Source organism: Pristiophorus japonicus, unplaced genomic scaffold, assembly GCF_044704955.1.
Source record: "Pristiophorus japonicus isolate sPriJap1 unplaced genomic scaffold, sPriJap1.hap1 HAP1_SCAFFOLD_29, whole genome shotgun sequence".
Lineage (NCBI taxonomy): Eukaryota > Metazoa > Chordata > Chondrichthyes > Pristiophoridae > Pristiophorus > Pristiophorus japonicus.
In genome coordinates, this window is record NW_027252668.1 from 3,811,891 (window position 1) to 3,835,826 (window position 23,936).

Here is a 23,936-nt window from a genome sequence, read left to right on the forward strand (position 1 = left end):
TCGCTCTGCAGCCACATAGCATCCTCCTCGCAGCTCACACTGCCACCCAACTTAGTGTCATCCGCAAATTTGGAGATACTACATTTAATCCCCTCGTCTAAATCATTAATGTACAGTGTAAACAGCTGGGGCCCCAGCACAGAACCTTGCGGTACCCCACTAGTCACTGCCTGCCATTCTGAAAAGTCCCCATTTACTCCTACTCTTTGCTTCCTGTCTGCCAACCAGTTCTCAATCCATGTCAGCACACTACCCCCAATCCCATGTGCTTTAACTTTGCACATTAATCTCTTGTGTGGGACCTTGTCGAAAGCCTTCTGAAAGTCCAAATATACCACATCAACTGGTTCTCCCTTGTCCACTCTACTGGAAACATCCTCACAAAATTCCAGAAGATTTGTGAGGCCCTTTCACAAATCCATGCTGACTTGGACCTATCATATTACCTCTTTCCAAATGCACTGCTATGACATCCTTAATAATTGATTCCATCATTTTACCCACTACCGATGTCAGGCTGACCGGTCTATAATTCCCTGTTTTCTCTCTCCCTCCTTTTTTAAAAAGTGGGGTTACATTGGCTACCCTCCACTCCATAGGAACTGATCCAGAGTCAATGGAATGTTGGAAAATGACTGTCAATGCATCCACTATTTCCAAGGCCACCTCCTTAAGTACTCTGGGATGCAGTCCATCAGGCCCTGGGGATTTATCGGCCTTCAATCCCATCAATTTCCCCAACACAGTTTCCCGACTAATAAGGATTTCCCTCAGTTCCTCCTTCTTACTATACCCTCCGACCCCTTTTATATCTGGAAGGTTGTTTGTGTCCTCCTCAGTGAATACCGAACCAAAGTACTTGTTCAATTGGTCTGCCATTTCTTTGTTCCCCGTTATGACTTCCCCTGATTCTGACTGCAGGGGACCTACGTTTGTCTTTACTAACCTTTTTCTCTTTACATATCTATAGAAACTTTTGCAATCCGTCTTAATGTTCCCTGCAAGCTTCTTCTCGTACTCCATTTTCCCTGCCCTAATCAAACCCTTTGTCCTCCTCTGCTGAGTTCTAAATTTCTCCCAGTCCCCGGGTTCGCTGCTATTTCTGGCCAATTTGTATGCCACTTCCTTGGCTTTAATACTATCCCTGATTTCCCTAGATAGCCACGGTTGAGCCACCTTCCCTTTTTTATTTTTACGCCAGACAGGAATGTACAATTGTTGTAGTTCATCCATGCGGTCTCTAAATGTCTGCCATTGCCCATCCACAGTCAACCCCTTCAGTATCATTCGCCAATCTATCCTAGCCAATTCACGCCTCATACCTTCAAAGTTGCCCTTCTTTAAGTTCTGGACCATGGTCTCTGAATTAAGTGTTTCATTCTCCATCCTAATGCAGAATTCCACCATATTATGGTCACTCTTCCCCAAGGGGCCTCGCACAACGAGATTGCTAATTAATCCTCTCTCATTACACAACACCCAGTCTAAGATGACCTCCCCCTAGTTGGTTCCTCGACATATTGGTCGAAAAAACCATCCCTTATGCACTCCAGGAAATCCTCCTCCACCGTATTGCTTCCAGTTTGGTTAACCCAATCTATGTGCATATTAAAGTCACCCATTATAACTGCTGCACCTTTATTGCACGCACCCCTAATTTCATGTTTGATGCCCTCCCCAACATCATTACTACTGTTTGGAGGTCTGTACACAACTCCCACTAACGTTTTTTGCCCTTTGGTATTCTGCAGCTCTACCCATATAGATTCCACATCATCCAAGCTAATGTCCTTCCGAACTATTGCATTAATCTCCTCTTTAACCAGCAATGCTACCCCACCTCCTTTTCCTTTTATTCTATCTTTCCTGAATGTTGAATATCCCTGGATGTTGAGTTCCCAGCCCTGATCATCCTGGAGCCACATCTCCGTAATCCCAATCACATCATATTTGTTAACATCTATTTGCACAGTTAATTTACCCACCTTATTGCGGATACTCCTTGCATTAAGACACAAAGCCTTCAGGCTTGTTTTTTTAACACCCTTTGTCCTTTTAGAATTTTGCTGTACAGTGGCCCTTTTTGTTCTTTGCCTTGGGTTTCTCTGCCCTCCACTTTTCCTCATCTGCTTTCTGTCTTTTGCTTTTGCCTCCTTTTTGTTTCCCTCTGTCTCCCTGCATTGGTTCCCATCCCCCTGCCATATTAGTTTAACTCCTCCCCAACAGCACTAGCAAACACTCCCCCTAGGACATTGGTTCCGGTCCTGCCCAGGTGCAGACCGTCCGGTTTGTACTGGTCCCACCTCCCCCAGAACCGGTTCCAATGCCCCAGGAATTTGAATCCCTCCCTGCTACACCACTGCTCAAGCCACGTTTTCATCTGCGCTATCCTGCGATTCCTACTCTGACTATCACGTGGCACTGGTAGCAATCCCGAGATTACTACTTTTGACGTCCTACTTTTTAATTTAGCTCCTAGCTCCTTAAATTCGTTTCGTAGGACCTCATCCCTTTTTTTTAAACCTATGTCGTTGGTACCAATGTGCACCACGACAACTGGCTGTTCTCTCTCTCTTTTTAGAATGTCCTGCACCCGCTCTGAGACATCCTTGACCCTCGCACCAGGGAGGCAACATACCATCCTGGAGTCTCGGTTACGGCCGCAGAAACGCCTATATATTCCCCTCACCATTGAATCCCCAATCACTATTGCTCTCCCACTCTTTTTCCTGCCCTCCTGTACAGCAGAGCCAGCCATGGTGCCATGAACTTGGCTGCTGCTGCCCTCCCCTGATGAGTCATCCCCCTCAACAGTACCCAAAGCAGTGTATCTGTTTTGCAGGGGGATGACCACATGGGACTCCTGCACTACCTTCCTTGCACTGCTCATCCTGTTGGTCTTCCATTCCCTATCTGGCTGTGGACCCTTTCCCTGCGGTACGACCAACTCGCTACACGTGATACTCACGTCATTCTCAGCATCGTGGATGCTCCAGAGTGAATCCACCCTCAGCTCCAACTCCGCAACGCGGACCGTCAGGAGCTTGAGGTGGATACACTTCCTGCAGATATAGTCGTCAGGGACACTGGTGTCGTCCCTGAGTTCCCACATGGTGCAGGAGGAGCATAACACCCGACCGAGCTCTCCTGCCATGACTTAACCCTTAGATACACTTAAATTGGCAACAACAATGTTAAAAGTTACTCACTGATATAGAAGAGAAAAAAGAAAAACTACTCACTAATCACCAGCCAATCACTTACCCTCTTGGCTGTGACGTCACCTTTTGATTTCTTTCTACTTTTTTGCCTTCTCCCTGTAGCTGCACAAGTACGCCTTTTATAGGCCTCTCCACGCACCTCCTCGACGCTGCTCCCGACTGCCGCTGACTCCCATACCAGAGACTGAGAGCACAGAGATAGATACATGCTCCCAGATGAGAGACTGACTTGCACTCAGGTAGATACATACTCCGATACCAGAGACTGACGGGCAAAGAGATAGATTCATACTCCCGTACCAGAGAATGGCAGGCAAAGAGAGAGATTCATGTTCCCATACCAGAGACTGACAGCACACAGATAGATACATACTCCCATACCAGAGACTGACATGCACACAGATAGATACATACTCCCATACCAGAGACTGACATGCACACAGATAGATACATAATCCCATACCAGAGAATGAAGGCACACAGATAGATACATACTTCCATACGGGAGACTGACGAGGGCAGAGATAGATACATACTCCCATACCTGACACTGACTGGCAAACAGATAGGTACATGCTCCCAGACCAGAGAATGACAGGCACAGAAATAGATACATACTCCCATACCAGGGACTGACGAGGACAGAGATAAACACATACTCCCATACCAGACGCTGACTGGGACAGCGATAGATACATACTCCCATGCCAGACACAGAGATAGGTATCCCATACCAGAGACTGACTGCACAGCTAGATACATACTCCCATACCAGACACTGACAGGCACACAGATAGGTACATACTCCCATACCAGAAACTGACAGGCACAGAGGTAGATACATACTCCCAGACCAGAGAATGACAGGCGCAGAATTAGATACCTCTATTGTTGCTTGTACTGTATCTTTGCTGTGGTCTAGAGATCGCCACCCACAACTCCCTCTGAAGTTTGCTGCATTATTAGAGGCTCCATCTATCTCAGCCCATGCTTCTTTTACCCGCAAACACAGTAGAGGACGTGGCTGAACGACGCTAGTCAAGCCAGCTGGAATGATTGCTATATCGGTGTTCGATTCGCGAACAGCTTTCACAGCAAAATCCACTCGATGTTTCATGATTCGGTTGTTAAGGTCTGTATTCGATCGTTGTTATGTGTTAGGGTACTTGTTACGTGTTGGGTACTTGTTAAACTTGTTTGAAAGCCTAGCCTAGTGGCATCTGGTATCTCAAAAAAGTGACTCGCATGATACATGAGATATATGATAAAATCATGTTTTGGGGACGAAATTTTAGGGGTCGCATGATACGCGAGATCGTAGGATACGCGAGTATATACGGTACATACTTCCATACCTCACACAGACTTGCACAGAGATAGATACATATTCCCATACCAGAGATTGACAGCACAGAGATAGATACATACTCCCATATCAGAGACTGACAGGCACAGAAGGGCATACATACTCCCATACCAGAAACTGACAGCCCAGATAGTACATACTCCCATACCAGAGACCGACAGGCACAGAACAAGAGACATACTCCCATACCCGAGACTGACAGCACAGAGATAGATACATACTCCCATACCAGAGACTGACAGGCACAGAGCTAGATACATACTCCCATACTAGAGACTGACAAGGACACAGATAGATACATACTCCCATACCAGAGACTGACAGGCACAGAGCTAGATTCATACTTCCATACTAGAGACTGACAAGGACACAGATAGCAGATAGGTACATATTCCCATACCAGAGACTGACAGGCATAGAGATAGATGCATACTTCCATACCAGAGACTGACAAGGACACAGATAGATACATACTCCCATACCAGAGACTGACAGGCACAGAGATAGATACATACTTCCATACCAGACACTGACTGGCACAGATATAGATACATACTCCCTCACATGAGACTGACAGGCACACAGATAGATACTTACTCCCATATCAGAGACCGACAGGCACAGAGATGGATATATACTTCCATTCCAAACACTGATAGGCACAGAGTTGGATACATACTCCATACCAGAGAGTGACAGAGATAGATACATAGTCCCATACCAGAGGGTGACAGAACAGAGACAGATACTTACTCCCATACCAGAGACTGACAGGCACACAGATAGATACAGACTCCTATACCAGAGACTGACAGGGACAGCGTTAGATACATACTCCCAGACCAGTGAATGACAGGCACAGAAAGATACATACTCCCACACCAGAGACTGACAGGCACAGTGATAGATACATACTCCCATACCAGAGACTGACAGGCACAGTGATGGATACATACTCACATACCAGAGACGGACAGGGACAGAGATAGATACATACTCCCATACCAAACACGGACAGCATGGATCAATACATACTCCCGTACTTGACACTGACCGGGACAGGCAGAAATGGATACATACTCCCATACCAGAGACTGACAGGTACACAAATAGATACAGATGGGGGTACCAGATGGGTAGATCAGGGCCAAGGAGAGGCTTGAGTTCGGGGCCCAGGAGAGGCGAGGGCCATGGGGCAGCATGGACCAGCCCACACTGCGATATGTGTGCGCACTAGGTCAGTACCGCAGAGCTGGTCTCCAGTCGTCTTGGATAACCCTTGCCACTGGACCAAGACCTAGCTCTGTCAAGTCCGTGTGGTGGCTGGTGTGCAACTGCCACCACATGTTAAAAAAAAATCGACGCTTTAACATGTAGTTCAGGACCTGGAATATTAGGTCCTTCATTGAAACACCTGTGATCTTTTTGGCATGGAAGCAAGTCATCCTCGACTCGAGGGACTGCCTATAACGATGATGACTCCCACAACAGACACGGACTGCACGGATCGATACATACTTTCATAGCAGACACTGACAGGGACAGAAAGATACATAGTCCCACACCAATGACAGACAGGTACAGAGATAGATACGTACTCCCATACCAGATATTGACCAGCACACAGATGGAAACACCATTAGCAGACACTAACTGGCACAGAGAAAGATACATACTCCTGTACCTGACACTGACAGGGACAGAGATAGATACATACTCACACACCAGCGACTGAAAGGGACAGAGATAGATACATACTCCCATACCAGAGAATGGCAGGCACAGAGATGGATACATACTTCCAAAGCAGAGACTGACAGGTACACAGATAGATATTACTCCCATACCGGACACTGACAGGCACAGAGATAGATACATACTCCTACCAGAGACTGACAGGCACAGAGATAGTTACATACTCCCATACTAGACACGGATAGCACAGATAGATACATACTCCATACCAGAGACTGACTTGCACACAGATACATACATACTCCCATACCAGAGACTGACCGATTCAAAGGAAAGCCATCTCTGAATTGGGTAGAAACTGGCAGTTATAGGATAAGACCCAGACCAATAAATCAGAAGATGACAAGTACAGAATAAAATCCAGACTCCCATAACAGACACTGCCAGATACAGAGTAAAGTCCACACGCACACACCAGGGACCGATAGATACAGAGCGACGCTCACGTACCAGGGACTGAGAGAAACAGACTAAAACCCACCATCGCAAAGCTGAAAATGATAGATATAGAGTAGTCCCCTCTATTCCGTATCAATAATTGACAGGCAGAAAGGAAAATGAATACTGGTATATCATAAAGAAAATGCTGTAAATCTCAGCGGGTCAGGCAGCATCAGTGGAGAGAGGAACAGAGTTAATGTTTCAGGTTGATGAGCCTTTGTCATCGAACTGAAGCGTTATCTCTCTCTCTCTCTCTCTCTCCACAGATGCTGCCTGACCCGCTGAAATTTCCAGCATTTTCTGTTTTTATTTCCGATTCCAGCATCCACAGTATTTTGCTTTTATACTTGTATATCATAAACGTAAGTCATAATCACATACCAGAGGTGGGCTGATTCAGAATAAAGTCTATAATCACAAACCCGGTTCCAATACAGTACATAGAAACCCCTCACAATAATCAGAGAATGTGTGTAAAGATTAGAATCCACATTCACAAACGAGAAGTTCACAGGTATTGATGAAAACACTCACTTATATATCCCAAACAGAAAGTGGATTAAAATTTGACTGGATCCTACGGCCGTGAATTGAACCCAGATCAACGAGCTTGGAAGGCAGCTGTGCTCACCACTCTACCACCATCACACGCATCAAGCGGGAAAGCAGTGCTTTCTGTTTTTACACGTGCCTGTCAATCCCACACTGACACACTGTACCAGAGAGTGACCGATAGTGTCTTTACTATACTCCCAGTCAATCCCACACTGACACACTGTACCAGACAGTGACAGATAGTGTCTTTACTATACTCCCAGTCAATCCCACACTGACACACTGTACCAGACAGTGACAGATACAGTATCTATCCTACACTGACCAGTGAATCCCACATTAGCACGCAGAGTGACAGAGGCAGTGTCTGTCCCACACTCAATGATTAACCCCAGCACTGTGGACGTCTCTGCAAAGACACGTTTGGTTGAAATGGATTGCCCAGTAATGTCTATCCCACACTCAGTGATTAACCCACTGTTCACACTAGAATCGGGTGAGCGCCTCCACCTGCTTTTAATGGTTGTTTGGAGTTTTCAGCCGGACCAATAAAATACTTTGCAATAGTTTAAGCTGAACATAAACATGGTTCTGAGCGATCTGTGGAATTTAAAATGGGTTCTGCTGAATGATTGTCACTTGTTGCAGCACTCGCTTTCAGCCAGGAGATGGCAGCAACCTCTAACAGTTAGGAGTGTACAGATTGTATCCACACATCTCGACGGCCATGAGTCTGGTACTACCCGGAGAGTTGACCAAGCACACTCGCTCCAAGTAAATCTCCACAAATTACTGACAAAAAAACCCAGAAAACACCACGATTCACATACAGGAAACTGACAGATGCAGGTTAAAATCCCAACTCCAGTGATTCACAACCCTCTGAGTGAACAAATTTCGCCCAATCTCAGTTCTATTTCATTGTACCAACGCTACCTTACTCTTATACTCCAACCCATTTACATTCAGGGCTAACATATCATTTATCTTCCTAATTGTTTGCTGTAACTGCATGTTAACTTTCTGTGATTCATGTACAAGGACACTCAGATTCCACTCAATAACATTTACTAGTCTTTCTCTTTTAAATAAAGTCAGTTGTTTAATTCATATAAAGTAAAATTCACACTCACATCTCAAAGTCTGAACAATACACAATAAAACCCACACTCACATATCAGTGACTGTCAGGGACAGAGTAAAACACACTCACATAACAGAAACTGACAAGTAGAGAGTAAAACATGCATTTGCATAACAGAAACTGACCAGGTACAGAATAAAACCCACACACACATCCCAGAGACAGCGAGACAATGTGAAAATCACACTCACATACTCGAAGCTGACAGGTGTATAATGAAACCCAAATTCGCCGAGCAGAAACTGAAGAAAAAACAACACTCACGTAAATCATATTTCCAAATATGTTTATCAAACTTAGGTGCGCCTTTGTCGAGCTGTGTCAAGTAAATAGCCCTTACGTTTGAGAAATTCCTTGACCTGCAAGTCTAAATAAATATTTAATCACTTAACACAATGGTGTAATCAAATTCAGCTGTAAGAAATGGGAGAAGGCCATAAGGCCCCTCGAACCTGCTCCACAATTCAATAGGATCATGGTTGAACAGCCAAAAATCCACGCGGTTACCCTGACAAAGATATCCAATGCTGGGCCCAGCAAGAGCAAGTAAAGTGGACAAGATTTAAACTAATACCACGTTGGTTCTTTTCAGAGCCACGCACTCTATCTGTGAAAGGGCTGATTACTTTCTGAAGAAACTGATCTATTGATCACAATCTTATCAGCTGTGCTTCAGTTGGTAGCACCCTCGCTTCTGAGTCAGAAGGTTGTGGGTTCAAATCCCACTCCAGGGACTTGAGCACAAAAATCTAGGCTGATATATTAGTGCAGTGATGAGGGAGTGCTGCACTGTCGGAGGCGCCATCTATTGGAAGAGACGTTAAACCGAGGTCCGTCGCTCTCTCAGGTGGATGTAATAGATCCCACGGCCACTATTTTGAAGAAGAGCAGGTGTCCCGGCCAATACTTATCCCTCGATCAACACAACACAATGGATTATCTGATCATTATCACATTGCTGTTTGTGGGAGCTTGCTGTGCGCGAAATGTCTGCCGCCGTTCCTACATTACTACAGTGTCTACACTTCAAAAAGCACTTCATTGGCTGCGAAGCACGTTCGGAAGTCTGATGGTCATGAAAGGCGCAATATAAATCCAGGTCACTATTTCTCTACTTGATATTAAATCCCTACGGTTGATAAACTGGGAGTTTCTTGACCAGAAGTCACCCTCAGTCAATCTCGGTTATAAACCGGTCAATGTCTGTTGAACATGTAAAAATCCAGATCGATAAACAGAGCAGTGAGTTTGCTGTTCAGATTATTGAATATATACAAAAAAAATTTATGAACCTTCTTCATAAGATTTTTGCCTGATAACTGAACAGAAACACACAAAGAACAGATACAAATCAGGAGGGTTTGTAACAGATGACCTCATTCAAGAATTTGAGATTGTGACGACCAACAAATCTGATTGGTCTCTTTAAACATCCAATCAGAGAGATACAGAACAATGGATATTGACAAGCCAATCACAACCATTGCCTTCGCCCATCCCTCATTAGCATAGGGCTGTGGGCGGAGTGTGGGGCTGCCGATATAATGCGGGCTCGGAGCAGAGTTTCCCCAAATCTGCGCCTGACTGAACGAGACGATGGTTGACGAAAAGAAAACAGGTCCCGCCAAGAAAGGCGCCAAGAAAGTAATCAAGAAAACCCCAGCGAAGAGCGGCAAGAGGCGCAGAAAGTCGAGGAAGGAGAGTTACGCCATCTACATCTACAAAGTGATGAAGCAGGTTCACCCCGACACCGGCATCTCCTCCAAGGCCATGGGCATCATGAACTCGTTTGTGAGCGATATTTTCGAGCGCATCGCGGGTGAGGCTTCCCGCCTGGCCCATTACAACAAGCGCCGCACCATCAGTTCCCGGGAGATCCAGACCGCCGTGCGCCTGCTGCTGCCCGGGGAGCTGGCCAAGCACGCCGTGTCGGAAGGGACAAAGGCGGTGACCAAGTACACCAGCTCCAAGTGAGACTGCCCGCTGTCCTGACAGATCAAACCCCAAACACAACGGCTCTTTTAAGAGCCACCCACAACCTCTCTGAAAGAGCTGCACAAACGCATCTCCCTTTACACTCTGTTTACTGTAATTATTTCCTGAACAAGTATATTTGAGAACTTTTACACTTCCAGCTGTAGATTTAATTTTGAATTCTCAGATATCAGTTTCACTGTCCGGTTCCACCTTAGCGTCGCTGGAATTTTCCGCCAACTATAAAACACAGTCCCTGGTCGCCCTTTGCTCTCAGACCCGTTCATTTACACCGCCTGCCGAATTAAGAGCTTGTTTTGGGGCTGAGACTCCGATTTCAGTCACACATTCTCTCTCGCAACCCCTTTTCAAGTTTATTTTTCAATTCCTGTTGCGGGTCAGTCCGTTTATTAAGCCGACACTCCCCGCAGTGTAACAACCCAGAATGGGAGTTCTTCCAGAGACCAGAACCGGGGCAGTTTGAACACTCTGTCCCTCTTCTCTTTTCACAGAAGAACTCCCAGTTCTGGGCTCACTCCCGCCTTTGCAGGGGATCGATCGATAATCTGTGAAAGCCAACTTTTACAAAGATTGAGTTGGAATGTGTCCCGTTACAGAATCGGTGGGGATTGATTCCCGCCCATTAGACAGTTTGAAATAGTACCCGAATTTAATCCTGATTGTAACAGCCTGGAACTTGCAAGGGGAATATGTAAAAGACAAAATTAATTAAAACGTGTTGGGAAATATTTGACTAATGGTGAATTTATATTAACATAATCCGCTATTTTAAAATTTCTTGGCGGGGTTTTTGAATTAAAAATCGTTATTCTGACTGTTGGACAGTAATTTCCGCCCTACTTTCATTGGTGGGCTAAACAGACTGTGATTGGTCACCTGAAAAGACCAATGAAATTAACCACCGAGCGACCAATCACAAATTCGCTCCCTGCATTCCTCCAGAAGGTATAAGAAAGGCAGATGTGGGAGGAGTTTCTCATTCTTTCTCTGAACGTGTGGATTGTGGAAATGTCTGGTAGAGGAAAAACCGGTGGTAAAGTTCGGGCCAAGGCCAAGTCTCGCTCCTCGCGGGCCGGACTGCAGTTCCCTGTGGGCCGTGTTCACAGGCATCTGCGAAAGGGAAACTACGCTGAGCGTGTGGGTGCCGGAGCCCCGGTCTACATGGCTGCTGTGCTCGAGTATCTGACCGCTGAAATCCTGGAGCTGGCCGGCAACGCGGCCCGCGACAACAAGAAGACCCGCATCATCCCCAGACACCTGCAGCTGGCCATCCGGAACGACGAGGAGCTCAACAAGTTGCTGGGAAAGGTGACCATCGCTCAGGGCGGGGTGCTGCCTAATATCCAGGCTGTGCTGCTGCCCAAGAAAACCGCCAGTGCGGCAAAGAGCAAGTAAAGCGGACAGGATTTAATCTAATAACCCAAAGGCTCTTTTCAGAGCCACCCACAGTATCTGTGAAAGGGCTGCTTTCTGTTCTGTGGATAACAACTGTCCCAGATTTAATTTAACATACTTCACTATAATTAAGCTGGAAGTTTTCTTATCAGAAATGAGCCTCAGACGTTCTTAGTTATAAGCTTAACCATCTAGAAGTGTGGATTTTCAAACAGTGCCGCATGTTTGCTGTTAGCCGATATTCGGATCAGTGATTTAATATAGAGGGCGACTGGCTTCCGAGAAATACAAAACAGACGGAGACTGTCATGTCTGGGTAAAGGAGACTGCATCCCCCCCGCCCGCTCATTGTGACCGGTACACCAGGAGTTCCTGATCGCATTAAAATAGTGAATATTTAATAATTCCCATATTCCTACAACCACTACACTGGAAAAGTACTTAATTTGAGAAGTCTGATGGCCGTGTAAGGCGCTATATAAATCCAAGTGTTTCTTTCCTTTAATTAAAGAGCTGAAATAATTTCCCAACAAACTCCACACTCCCATCCCCAGGTCACTGCTCTCTCTGTGAGGCGGTGGGTGGCTCTTAAAAGAGCCTTTGTGTTGTGCTGGGTGGAAAGGGTGGAGTTGTTCAGCCGCCGAATCCATAGAGAGTGCGGCCCTGGCGTTTGAGAGCGTACACCACATCCATGGCAGTGACCGTCTTGCGCTTGGCGTGCTCGGTGTAGGTGACGGCGTCCCTGATGACATTCTCCAGGAAAACCTTCAACACCCCACGGGTCTCCTCGTAGATCAGGCCCGAGATCCGCTTGACACCGCCACGGCGAGCCAGGCGGCGGATGGCGGGTTTGGTGATGCCCTGGATGTTATCACGGAGCACTTTGCTTCGCCTTTGCCCAGTCCTTTGCCTCGGCGGCAGTCGGGAGCAGCGTCGAGGAGGTGCGTGGAGAGGCCTATAAAAGGCACAGCAGGGAGTGCGGGGCCCACCGTCGGCGGCAGTCGGGAGCAGCGTCGAGGAGGTGCGTGGAGAAGCCTATAAAAGGCGTACTTGTGCAGGCAAAAAAGTAGAAAGAAATCAAAAGGTGACGTCACAGCCAAGAGGGTAAGTGATTGGCTGGTGATTAGTGAGTAGTTTTTCTTTTTTCTCTTCTATATCAGTGAGTAACTTTTAACATTGTTGTTGCCAATTTAAGTGTATCTAAGGGTTAAGTCATGGCAGGAGAGCTCGGTCGGGTGTTATGCTCCTCCTGTACCATGTGGGAACTCAGGGACACTTCCGGTGTCCCTGGCGATTACGTGTGCGGGAAGTGTATCCGCCTCCAGCTCCTGACAGACCGCGTTGCGGAGTTGGAGCTGAGGGTGGATTCACTCTGGAGCATCCACGATGCTGAGAATGACGTGATTATCACGTGTAGCGAGTTGGTCGTACCATAGGGAAAGGGTCCACAGCCAGATAGGGCATGGAAGACCAACAGGAAGAGCAGTGCAAGGAAGGTAGTGCAGGAGTCCCCTGTGGTCATCCCCTGCAAAACAGATACACTGCTTTGGGTACTGTTGAGGGGGATGACTCATCAGGGGAGGGCAGCAGCAGCCAAGTTCATGGCACCGTGGCTGGCTCTGCTGCACAGGAGGGCAGGAAAAAGAGTGGGAGAGCAATAGTGATTGGGGATTCAATGGTGAGGGGAATAGATAGGTGTTTCTGCGGCCGCAACCGAAACTCCAGGATGGTATGTTGCCTCCCTGGTGCAAGGGTCAAGGATGTCTCGGAGCGGGTGCAGGACATTATAAAAAGGGAGGGAGAACAGCCAGTTGTTGTGGTGCACATTGGTACCAACGACATAGGTAAAAAGAGGGATGAGGTCCTACGAAACGAATTTAAGGAGCTAGGAGCTAAATTAAAAAGTAGGACCTCAAAGTAGTAATCTCGGGATTGCTACCAGTGCCACGTGATAGTCAGAGTCGGAATCGCAGGATAGCACAGATGAATACGTGGCTTGAGCAGTGGTGCAACAGGGAGGGATTCAAATTCCTGGGGCATTGGAACCGGTTCTGGGGGAGGTGGGACCAGTACAAACCGGACGGTCTGCACCTGGCAGGACCGGAACCAATGTCCTAGGGGGAGTGTTTGCTAGTGCTGTTGGGGAGGATTTAAACTGATATGGCAGGGGGATGGGAACCAATGCAGGGAGACAGAGGGAAACAAAAAGGAGGCAAAAGCAAAAGACAGAAAGGAGATGAGGAAAAGTGGAGGGCAGAGAAACCCAAGGCAAAGAACAAAAAGGGCCACTGTACAGCAAAATTCTAAAAGGACAAAGGGTGATAAAAGAACAAGCCTGAAGGCTTTGTGTCTTAATGCAAGGAGTATCCGCAATAAAGTGGATGAATTAACTGTGCAAATAGATGTTAACAAATATGATGTGATTGGGATTACAGAGACGTGGCTCCAGGATGATCAGGGCTGGGAACACAACATCCAGGGGTATTCAACATTCAGGAAAGATAGAATAAAAGGAAAAGGAGGTGGGATAGCATTGCTGGTTAAGGAGCAAATTAAGGCAATAGTTCGGAAGGACATTAGCTTGGATGATGTGGAATCTATATGGGTAGAGCTGCAGAATACCAAAGGACAAAAAACGTTAGTGGGAGTTGTGTACAGACCTCCAAACAGTAGTAGTGATGTTGGGGAGGGCATCGAACATGAAATTAGGGGTGCATGCAATAAAGGTGCAGCAGTTATAATGGGTGACTTTAATATGCACATAGATTGGGTTAACCAAACTGGAAGCAATACGGTAGAGGAGGATTTCCTGGAGTGCATAAGGGATGGTTTTTTAGACCAATATGTCGAGGAACCAACTAGGGGGGAGGCCATCTTAGACTGGGTGTTGTGTAATGAGAGAGGATTAATTAGCAATCTCGTTGTGCGAGGCCCCTTGGGGAAGAGTGACCATAATATGGTGGAATTCTGCATTAGGATGGAGAATGAAACAGTTAATTCAGAGACCATGGTCCAGAACTTAAAGAAGGGTAACTTTGAAGGTATGAGGCGTCAATTGGCTAGGATAGATTGGCGAATGATACTGAAGGGGTTGACTGTGGATGGGCAATGGCAGACATTTAGAGACCGCATGGATGAACTACAACAATTGTACATTCCTGTCTGTCGTAAAAATAAAAAAGTGAAGGTGGCTCAACCGTGGCTATCAAGGGAAATCAGGGATAGCATTAAAGCCAAGGAAGTGGCATACAAATTGGCCAGAAATAGCAGAGAACCAGGGGACTGGGAGAAATTTAGAACTCAGCAGAGGAGGACAAAGGGTTTGATTAGGGCAGGGAAAATGGAGTACGAGAAGAAGCTTGCAGGGAACATTAAGAGGATTGCAAAAGTTTCTATAGATATGTAAAGAGAAAAAGGTTAGTAAAGACAAACGTAGGTCCCCTGCAGTCAGAATCAGGGGAAGTCATAACGGGGAACAAAGAAATGGCGGACCAATTGAACAAGTACTTTGGTTCGGTATTCACTGAGGAGGACACAAACAACCTTCCGGATATAAAAGGGGTCGGAGGGTCTAGTAAGGAGGAGGAACTGAGGGAAATCCTTATTAGTCGGGAAATTGTGTTGGGGAAATTGATGGGATTGAAGACCGATAAATCCCCAGGGCCTGATGGACTGCATCCCAGAGTACTTAAGGAGGTGGCCTTGGAAATAGTGGATGCATTGACAGTCATTTTCCAACATTCCATTGACTCTGGATCAGTTCCTATGGAGTGGAGGGTAGCCAATGTAACCCCACTTTTTAAAAAAGGAGGGAGAGAGAACACAGGGAATTACAGACCGGTCAGCCTGACATCAGTAGTGGGTAAAATGATGGAATCAATTATTAAGGATGTCATCGCAGTGCATTTGGAAAGAAGTAATATGATAGGTCCAAGTCAGCATGGATTTGTGAAAGGGAAATCATGCTTGACAAATCTTCTGGAGTTTTTGAGGATGTTTCCAGTAGAGTGGACAAGGGAGAACCAGTTGATGTGGTATATTTGGACTTTCAGAAGGCTTTCGACAAGGTCCCACACAAGAGATTAATGTGCAAAGTTAAAGCACATGGGATTGGGAGTAGTGTGTTGACATGGATTGAGAACTGGTTGTCAGATAGGAAGCAAAGAGTAGGAGTAAATGGGGACTTTTCAGAATGGCAGGCAGTGACTAGTGGGGTACCGCAAGGTTCTGTGCTGGGGCCCCAGCTGTTTACACTGTACATTAATGATTTAGACGAGGGGATTAAATGTAGTATCTCCAAATTTGCGGATGACACTAAGTTGGGTGGCAGTGTGAGCTGCAAGGAGGATTCTATGAGGCTGCAGAGCGACTTGGATAGGTTAGTTGAGTGGGCAAATGCATGGCAGATGAAGTATAATGTGGATAAATGTGAGGTCATCCACTTTGGTGGTAAAAACAGAGAGACAGACTATTATCTGAATGGTGACAGATTAGGAAAAGGGCAGGTGCAAAGAGACCTGGGTGTCATGGTACATCAGTCATTGAAGGTTGGCATGCAGGTACAGCAGGCGGTTAAGAAAGCAAATGGCATGTTGGCCTTCATAGCAAGGGGATTTGAGTACAAGGGCAGGGAGGTGTTGCTACAATTGTACAGGGCCTTGGTGAGGCCACACCTGGAGTATTGTGTACAGTTTTGGTCTCCTAACCTGAGGAAGGACATTCTTGCTATTGAGGGAGTGCAGCGAAGGTTCACCAGACTGATTCCCGGGATGGCGGGACTGACCTATCAAGAAAGACTGGATCAACTGGGCTTGTATTCACTGGAGTTCAGAAGAATGAGAGGCGACCTCATAGAAACGTTTAAAATTCTGACGGGGTTAGACAGGTTAGATGCAGGAAGAATGTTCCCAATGTTGGGGAAGTCCAGAACCAGGGGACACAGTCTAAGGATAAGGGGGAAGCCATTTAGGACCGAGATGAGGAGGAATTTCTTCACCCAGAGAGTGGTGAACCTGTGGAATTCTCTACCACAGAAAGTTGTTGAGGCCAATTCACTAAATATATTCAAAAAGGAGTTAGATGAAGTCCTTACTACTAGGGGAATCAAGGGGTATGGTGAGAAAGCAGGAATGGGGTACTGAAGTTGCATGTTCAGCCATGAACTCATTGAATGGCGGTGCAGGCTAGAAGGGCCGAATGGCCTACTCCTGCACCTATTTTCTATGTTTCTATGTTTCCTTTACCTCGTCCAAACATGATGATTCTTCACTCAAACTGTCGCTGAATGAGGAACCAACTGCTCTTGGATCCTTTTTTTATAGAGTCGGCCCCGACCTGACTGAGAAAGCGCAGAGTGAGAGAGGCGGGAACGGGAGGAGACAGAGTGAGAGATTAAACAGAGAGCGCGGCAGGGAAGGAGACAGAATCAAGATTGAGAGACAGAGCAGAGCGCCGCCTCTGATCTTCCAGCTCCACCTCCAGCTTTCTGCAACCGCCAATTTCAAATTGTTTTCTCCACAATACAACCGATACACAGCGCTCCGCACAAACCCTTACAGACTCGGAATTCATATTCAAGGTTTCCAGGGACCAGAAGCTTTTAAATAAGGGCCCGGTACAATTAACAATCAGGAATATTCCTGCCTATATAGTCCGTTCCCTGTCAATCTCAGACCTTATTCCATCTCCTCTCACAGACCGGTTCAGCACTTTACAAACACCTTATTCCAGCTGATTTGGAGAATCTGGTGTTTGAGTTGTGAGGCGAGATATCGCCGCCAGTCCCACCGTCTCACAGAGACTCTTCCCCCTGAATCTGTGAAATGACAATGACCAGGAACTGAGACTGGAGCCGGACTCAAACCCCAGTTACAGTGAGGCCCGGGCCGGACATCCCATTCTCTGTGTTTTATTGTAGGCACTGGGGGAGGGGTGGGTGCACACACTGGGAGAGGGGTGGGTGCACACACTGGGAGAGGGGTGGGTGCACACACTGGGAGAGGGGTGGGTGCACACACTGGGAGAGGGGTGGGTGCACACACTGGGAGAGGGGTGGGTGCACACACTGGGAGAGGGGTGGGTGCACACACTGGGAGAGGGGTGGGTGCACACACTGGGGGAGGGGTGGGTGCAGACACTGGGGGAGGGGTGGGTGCAGACACTGGGGGAGGGGCGGGTGCAGGCACTGGGGGAGCGGCGGGTGCACACACTGGGGGAGGGGTGGGTGCAGACACTGGGGGAGGGGCGGGTGCGGACACGGGGGGAGGGGAGGGTGCGGACACGGGGGGAGGGGTGTGGTGGGGTGCAGCCAATGGCAACGAGTCACTCGGGATCCCGGGGTCATTTTCAATGATTTCTATCTGGAATCTGAGCCCGGGACAGGGATTATTTGATTCCGGGATCCGCCCTTTTCTGAGAGTCGTGGGTGGCTCTGAGAAGAGCTTTTGGGTTAAAATGTTTAGAAGTTGCCTTTTTATTTACTTTTTGGGCGCTGCTTTCCATACCTTTGCTGATTTGGGCGTGGCCTTGACCCTCGCGTTCTCCACCTTTTTGGCCGCCTTCACTTTCTTGGGGCACTTGAGCTTTTTCGCCGCCGCCTTCTTCCCAGCCGGCCCTTTCACTGTCTTTTTTTTGCTGTTGGCGCCTTCTTGGTGCTCGTTTTCTTGGCTGCTGCTACCTTTGCTGGAGATTTCGTGGCTGCTGCTTTCTTTACTGGAGATTTCTTGGCTGCTGGCTTCTTCACCTTCTTTCCCACTTTCCCCTGGGGATCTGTATTCGCGATTTTGAATGAGCCCGAGGCGCCCGTGCCCTTGATCTGCTTCAGGGAGCCATTCATCACATTCTTCTTGATACTGGACCTGATCTGGAAGCCGCGCTTCTCCACATCGACGCCTTTGGCCGCCAGAGCCTTCTTTATCGCGGCCAGGGACGTTCCCCTGCGATCCTTGTCATCGGCCACAACCTTGAGGATCTGGTCGCCCAACTTGGGACCGGCTGGCTCGGAGCGGGGAGCCGCCTTCTTCTTCTTGCTGGGAGCCTTGGTTTGAGCGACGGCGGCAGGAGGAGCCGTTTCGGCGGCTGCAGTATCAGTCATGTCCGCGACTCTGGAAAATCTCTCTGACAGTCAGAGCTGGGTCAGAAATGAAACGAGAGGCGGCGACACAGAGCAACTTAAAGGCAGCGAGCGGACGGGGAGGAGACATCCTGCTGTCAGCTCCCGGCCCCTCCAGCCTCTCTGTGTTTCTCTCTCCTCACTAACTCTCCGATTCCAATTCAACTCGGGCCCTCCACATTCCCAGACTGGCCTCTTTCTGTCCCGAAGACCGGCATATGCAAAGTATCAGCTCCAGACTGACCGGTGAAGTCCCGTTTTATTCTGAAAGATCCCTTTAAAGAGACAGAAGATGCAGTCTCCTCTCTCACTGATATTGTACCAGAGACGGATGCGTTATTAATCCCACACTGCGGGACAGTGTCAGAGAGTGAGAGAAACAATGTCGCACATTTATCACTCGCTTGCCTGTTGAACTATCTGCAATCTTGCAGCTCAGGGCCATAAGAACATAACAAATCGGAACAGGAGTAGGCCATTTGGCTCCTCGAGCCTGCTCTGCCATTCAATAAGATCATGGCTGATCTGATCATGGACTCAGCTCCACTTCCCTGCCCCCTCCCCATAACTATTTACTCCCTTATCGCTCAAAAATCTATCGCCACCTTAAATATATTCAATGGCACAGCCTTCACAGTTGTCTGGGGCAGATAATTCCATAGATTTCCAACCCTCTGAGAGAAGAAATTCCTCCTCATCCTAATTTTAAATGGGCGGCCCCTTATTCTAAGACTATGTAACCTAGTTTTAGTTGCCCCATGTGGAAATATCCTCTCTGCATCCACCTTGTCAAGCCCCCTCATTATCTTATAGGTTTCAATAAGATCACCTCTCATTCTTCTGATCTCCAATGTGTACAGACCCAACCTACTCAAATCTATCCTCATAAGTCAACCCCCTCATCTCCAGAATCAACCGAGTGAACCTTCTCTGAACAGCCTCCAATGTAAGTATATCCTTCCTTAAATACGGAGACCAAAACTGTACACAGTACTCCAGGTGTGGCCTTACCAATACCCTGTACAGCAGGACTTCTCTGCTTTTAGACTCTATCCCCCTTGCAATAAAGGCCAACATTCCATTTGACTTCCTGATTACTTGCTGTACCTGCATACTAACTTTTTGTGTTTCATGTACAAGGACCCCCAGGGCTCTCTGTACTGCTGCACGTTGCAATTTTTCTCCATTTAAATTATAATTTTCTTTTCTATTATTTCTGCCAAAATGGATAACCTCTCATTTTTCCACATTATATTCCATCTGGAAGTGGACCTGAGTCTATGATTGGATCAGCCATGATTGTATTAAATAGCGGAGCAGGCTCGAGGGGCCATATGGCCTTCTCCTGCTACTATTTCTTATGCTCTTATCTGCCAAATGTTTGCACACTCACTTAGCCTGTCGAGATCCCTTTGCATATCTACTGTGTCCTCATCACAATTTGCTTTCCCACCCATCTTTGTATCATCAGCAAACTTGGCTAAATTAAACTCGGCCCGTTCATCCAAGTCATTAATATTGATTGTAAATAGTTGAGGACCCAGCACCGATCCCTGTGGCACCCCACTCATCACTGTTTGCCAACCATAAAATGACCCATTTATCCTGATTCTCTGTTTTCTGTTAGTTAGCCAATTCTCTGTCCATGCTAATATATTGCTCCCAATCCCATGAGCTTTTATCTTGTGCAGTAACCACTTATGTGGCACCTTATCGAATGCCTGCTGGAAATCCAAATACACCACATCCACAGGCTGCCCCTTATCTACCGTGCTTGTTACATCCTCAAAGACCTCCACCAAATTTATCAAACATGATTTCCCTTTCATAAAACCATGCTGACTCTGTTTGATTGAATCATGCTTTTCCAAATGTCATGCTACTGCTTCCTTAATACTGGACTCCAGCATTTTCACAACAATAGATGTTCGGCTAACTGGTCTATAGTTTCCTGCTTTTTGTTTGCCACCTTTTTTGAACATTTGCAATTTTCCAATCTGCTAGGACCTCCCCACAATCCAGGGAATTTTGGTAGATTACAAACAATGCATCCACTATCTCTACAGCCACATTTCTTAAGACCACAGGATGTAAGCCATCAGGTCCAGGGGACTTGTCCGCCTTTAGTCCCATTATTTTACCGAGTACTACTTCATTAGTGACAGTGATTGTAATAAGTTCCTCCCTACCTATAACCTCTTGATTGTACACTTCGATATTACTCACAGTGAGAGTGTTAAACTAATCTCGGACTGTTTCTGACAGATATTAACTCCTGCACGGTCCCAGCAAACACTCCCACTCCCTCGTCCCTCCGATGTTTCTGCAGGATTGCTTTGTGAAGACGGGCTCATGGAGAGAGAAACACCCTGCACGGAATGATCCCAAATTGAGCATCTCCAAGGGACAAGGCTCCCAGCTTTAATCATTCTCTGTCCTTTCCCCCCAGGCCCAGTTCCTTTGTCAGATTCTGATAAAAAATAAATTGGGTAAAGTGCACTTTGATTTTTACAGACCGAATTATTAGAGAACTGCGCATGCGCGGCTCAGCCCCGCCCCCTGTGTGTCGATTCCCAGTGAGCAGAAGAGCGCATGCGCCCTCCCCTCCCCCAGTCCTGCCTGTGATCGCCATTCACTCAGTGAGCGGAAGAAGATGGTTTCAAACAGCCGGGAATGGAGAGCCCGCGGCCCCGGGGTAAGGCAGCGAGCAGCAGCCTCCTTACAGCAGCGCAGCGCTTTGGGAGCGTGTCCGCAGATGGGCTCAGAGACCGGCACTGAGTCCGGGGGGAGTTCAGGGGGAGTCGGGGGCTGTGTGTAAGGGGCGGAGTGGAGCAAGAACCAGTGTCAGTGCGTGGTGAGAGTCGGGGGAGGGAGAGGCCATTCTCGGGCTGTGTGTGGACAGTGTGTGTCCAGGGGGAAGGGAGACAGAATGGGCAGAATCTGCTGTTTACAATCATTGCTGCTTTCTCTCTCCTAACCAGGACTGAACGTTCCTGGTTTAGTTCCGTCGGGGGCTGTTTGTTTGTCAGAGGCAGAGTGGAGCAGGAACTAGTTCCGGAACATGGAGTGAGTGGGGGAAGGGAGAGGCCATTCTCGGGCTGTGTGTGGACAGTCTCTTACTTTCTACTTGAGGATAAAATGGTCCTCTGATGACTCTGGTTGTAAGCAGTACTTACAGTAGCATCTCATGGTTCTCCGCAGGCCGTTGCACATGAACCAATGAACGTTACTTGGTAGAGTTTGCTTAATGCTCCTGCATAAGGATGACACTCGTTAATCGTTTGCACTTCAGTCCCCCGCTCCTGATCTTTGGGCCCCCTGTGCGGAGGGGAGCGGGCAGATCGGAAGGCCTCCTCGTAGGACTGCTCCTGGGCATGGCCAAGGTAGCCATTAACCGGTCCAGGCCACGGGCGGTCGAGCGGGTGTTCAGCCCGACTGCCTGCCTCTCTTCCGCGGTTATGTTCATGCCAGGGTGTCCCTGGAGATAGAGCACGCGGTGTTCACCGGTACGCTCGTGGCCTTCCGTGAGAGGTGGGCGCCAGAGGGACTGGAGTACATCATTACCCCCAGGAACCAAATTTTAATTTGATCCATTTAATGCCAAAGTTTAATTTGTCTGTTTTAATGCCCCTTTAATAAGGGGGCACTTGATTTATTGTTTTACTAAAATAGTTGTGTATACAGCGTGAGGTAAAAGTGAAAGTAAATCACCTCGCTCTTTCAAATCATTGCTGCTTTCTTCCCCCAAATCAGTAGTGAATGTTCCTGATTCAGTTCCAATCTCACCGTGTCTGTTGTTCTTGGACAGTGAACAGTGGAAACACAGCCTGACGGTGAGGATGTGAGGAGTTTCACAAAGTGCATCTATTGCAGACACCAGGTGAGGAGTGTGGGAGAAGACATTTCAAGCATCGGTTATTTTGTTTTGGTGCAGTGAGTTGTCCAGAACCGTGTTGCTGGTGATCGAGAGCCTGTCGCTCCCTCAGATACATCAGGATCTGGACTCTGTGACATTCTGTTAACTACACAGGCCCTCAACTCGGTTTCAATAGACTGAAAACAATTGTTGTACAGCCCAGTTACTGTCGTTATATTCCAGGAAGTGATTCAGAATTTTACAAGTAGTCCCATGGGAGTGGGAGATATAAACCTGGACTGTTCCAATCGGGTGGTCCTATTCATGGACCAGTGCTGGGTTTGGGTTGTGTCTGGATGCTGATAACTTACTATAGAACTGTCCTACACACCAGATGTGGAGAATCTCAGTGTCACTGTACTGCAGTGAGGTCAGACAATGACACTGTTTGTATTGCGGTTTCCCCTCTCCAGATACTTTACTTTATTATAAACAAACATGTTAATTATAACTTTATTTTTTATATTCTCCCACTCACCTGTCCATATCATAACTAATATATTGTTCTCGTATTATTACTCTCAGAGAGAAGTACTTCACTGAGCCTGAATAAATGTGATCTTTCCTCCACCTGGAACACAAGGAACAGTGCTGTCAGCTCCTTCTCACTCACAGTAAGTATATTATCACTTACAGAGCGCAGAGACACAAAACTGGTCTCAATCCTATTGTCATAGGCAGCAGAAGCTGTCAGTCCTACAATGATCCGAATTTCCAGAGTTACATTATGAATCCCACAGTCACTTGGAGCAGTACAATAAGATGTTGTTTCAAAGTCCAAACATATCACACTGAGAGACAGATCCATTTTCACTCACTTACTCACAAACACAGGAACATATAGACACTGACACAGTGTCAATCCACACTGCTGGCATACACGGACTGTCAACCAGTGCAGGCAGCTCCTTCTCACACACAGTAAGTACATTATCACTCACAGAGCGCAGAGACACAGAACTGGCCTCAATCCTATTATCACAGGCAGCAGAAGCAGTCAGTCCCACAGTGATCCACAGTACCAGAGTTACATTGTG

The 23,936-nt window shown here is 47.2% G+C and overlaps 1 long non-coding RNA gene across 4 annotated transcripts in view; it reads left to right on the forward strand.

Annotated features, from left to right (window-relative positions):
• Positions 1 to 23,936, forward strand: part of LOC139248294 (uncharacterized) — a 214,279-nt gene that overhangs the window by 172,019 nt on the left and 18,324 nt on the right. Inside the window, exons 1-2 of one of the 4 annotated variants that reach the window (XR_011591045.1) lie at positions 21,600 to 21,678; positions 23,425 to 23,513. The exons of 2 other annotated variants lie outside the window; for them this stretch is intronic. This is a non-coding gene — a long non-coding RNA (uncharacterized lncRNA). Of the gene's footprint in view, positions 1 to 21,599; positions 21,679 to 22,746; positions 22,864 to 23,424; positions 23,514 to 23,936 lie in introns of those variants that run through there. One more of the 4 variants, XR_011591047.1, reaches the window with a different exon arrangement.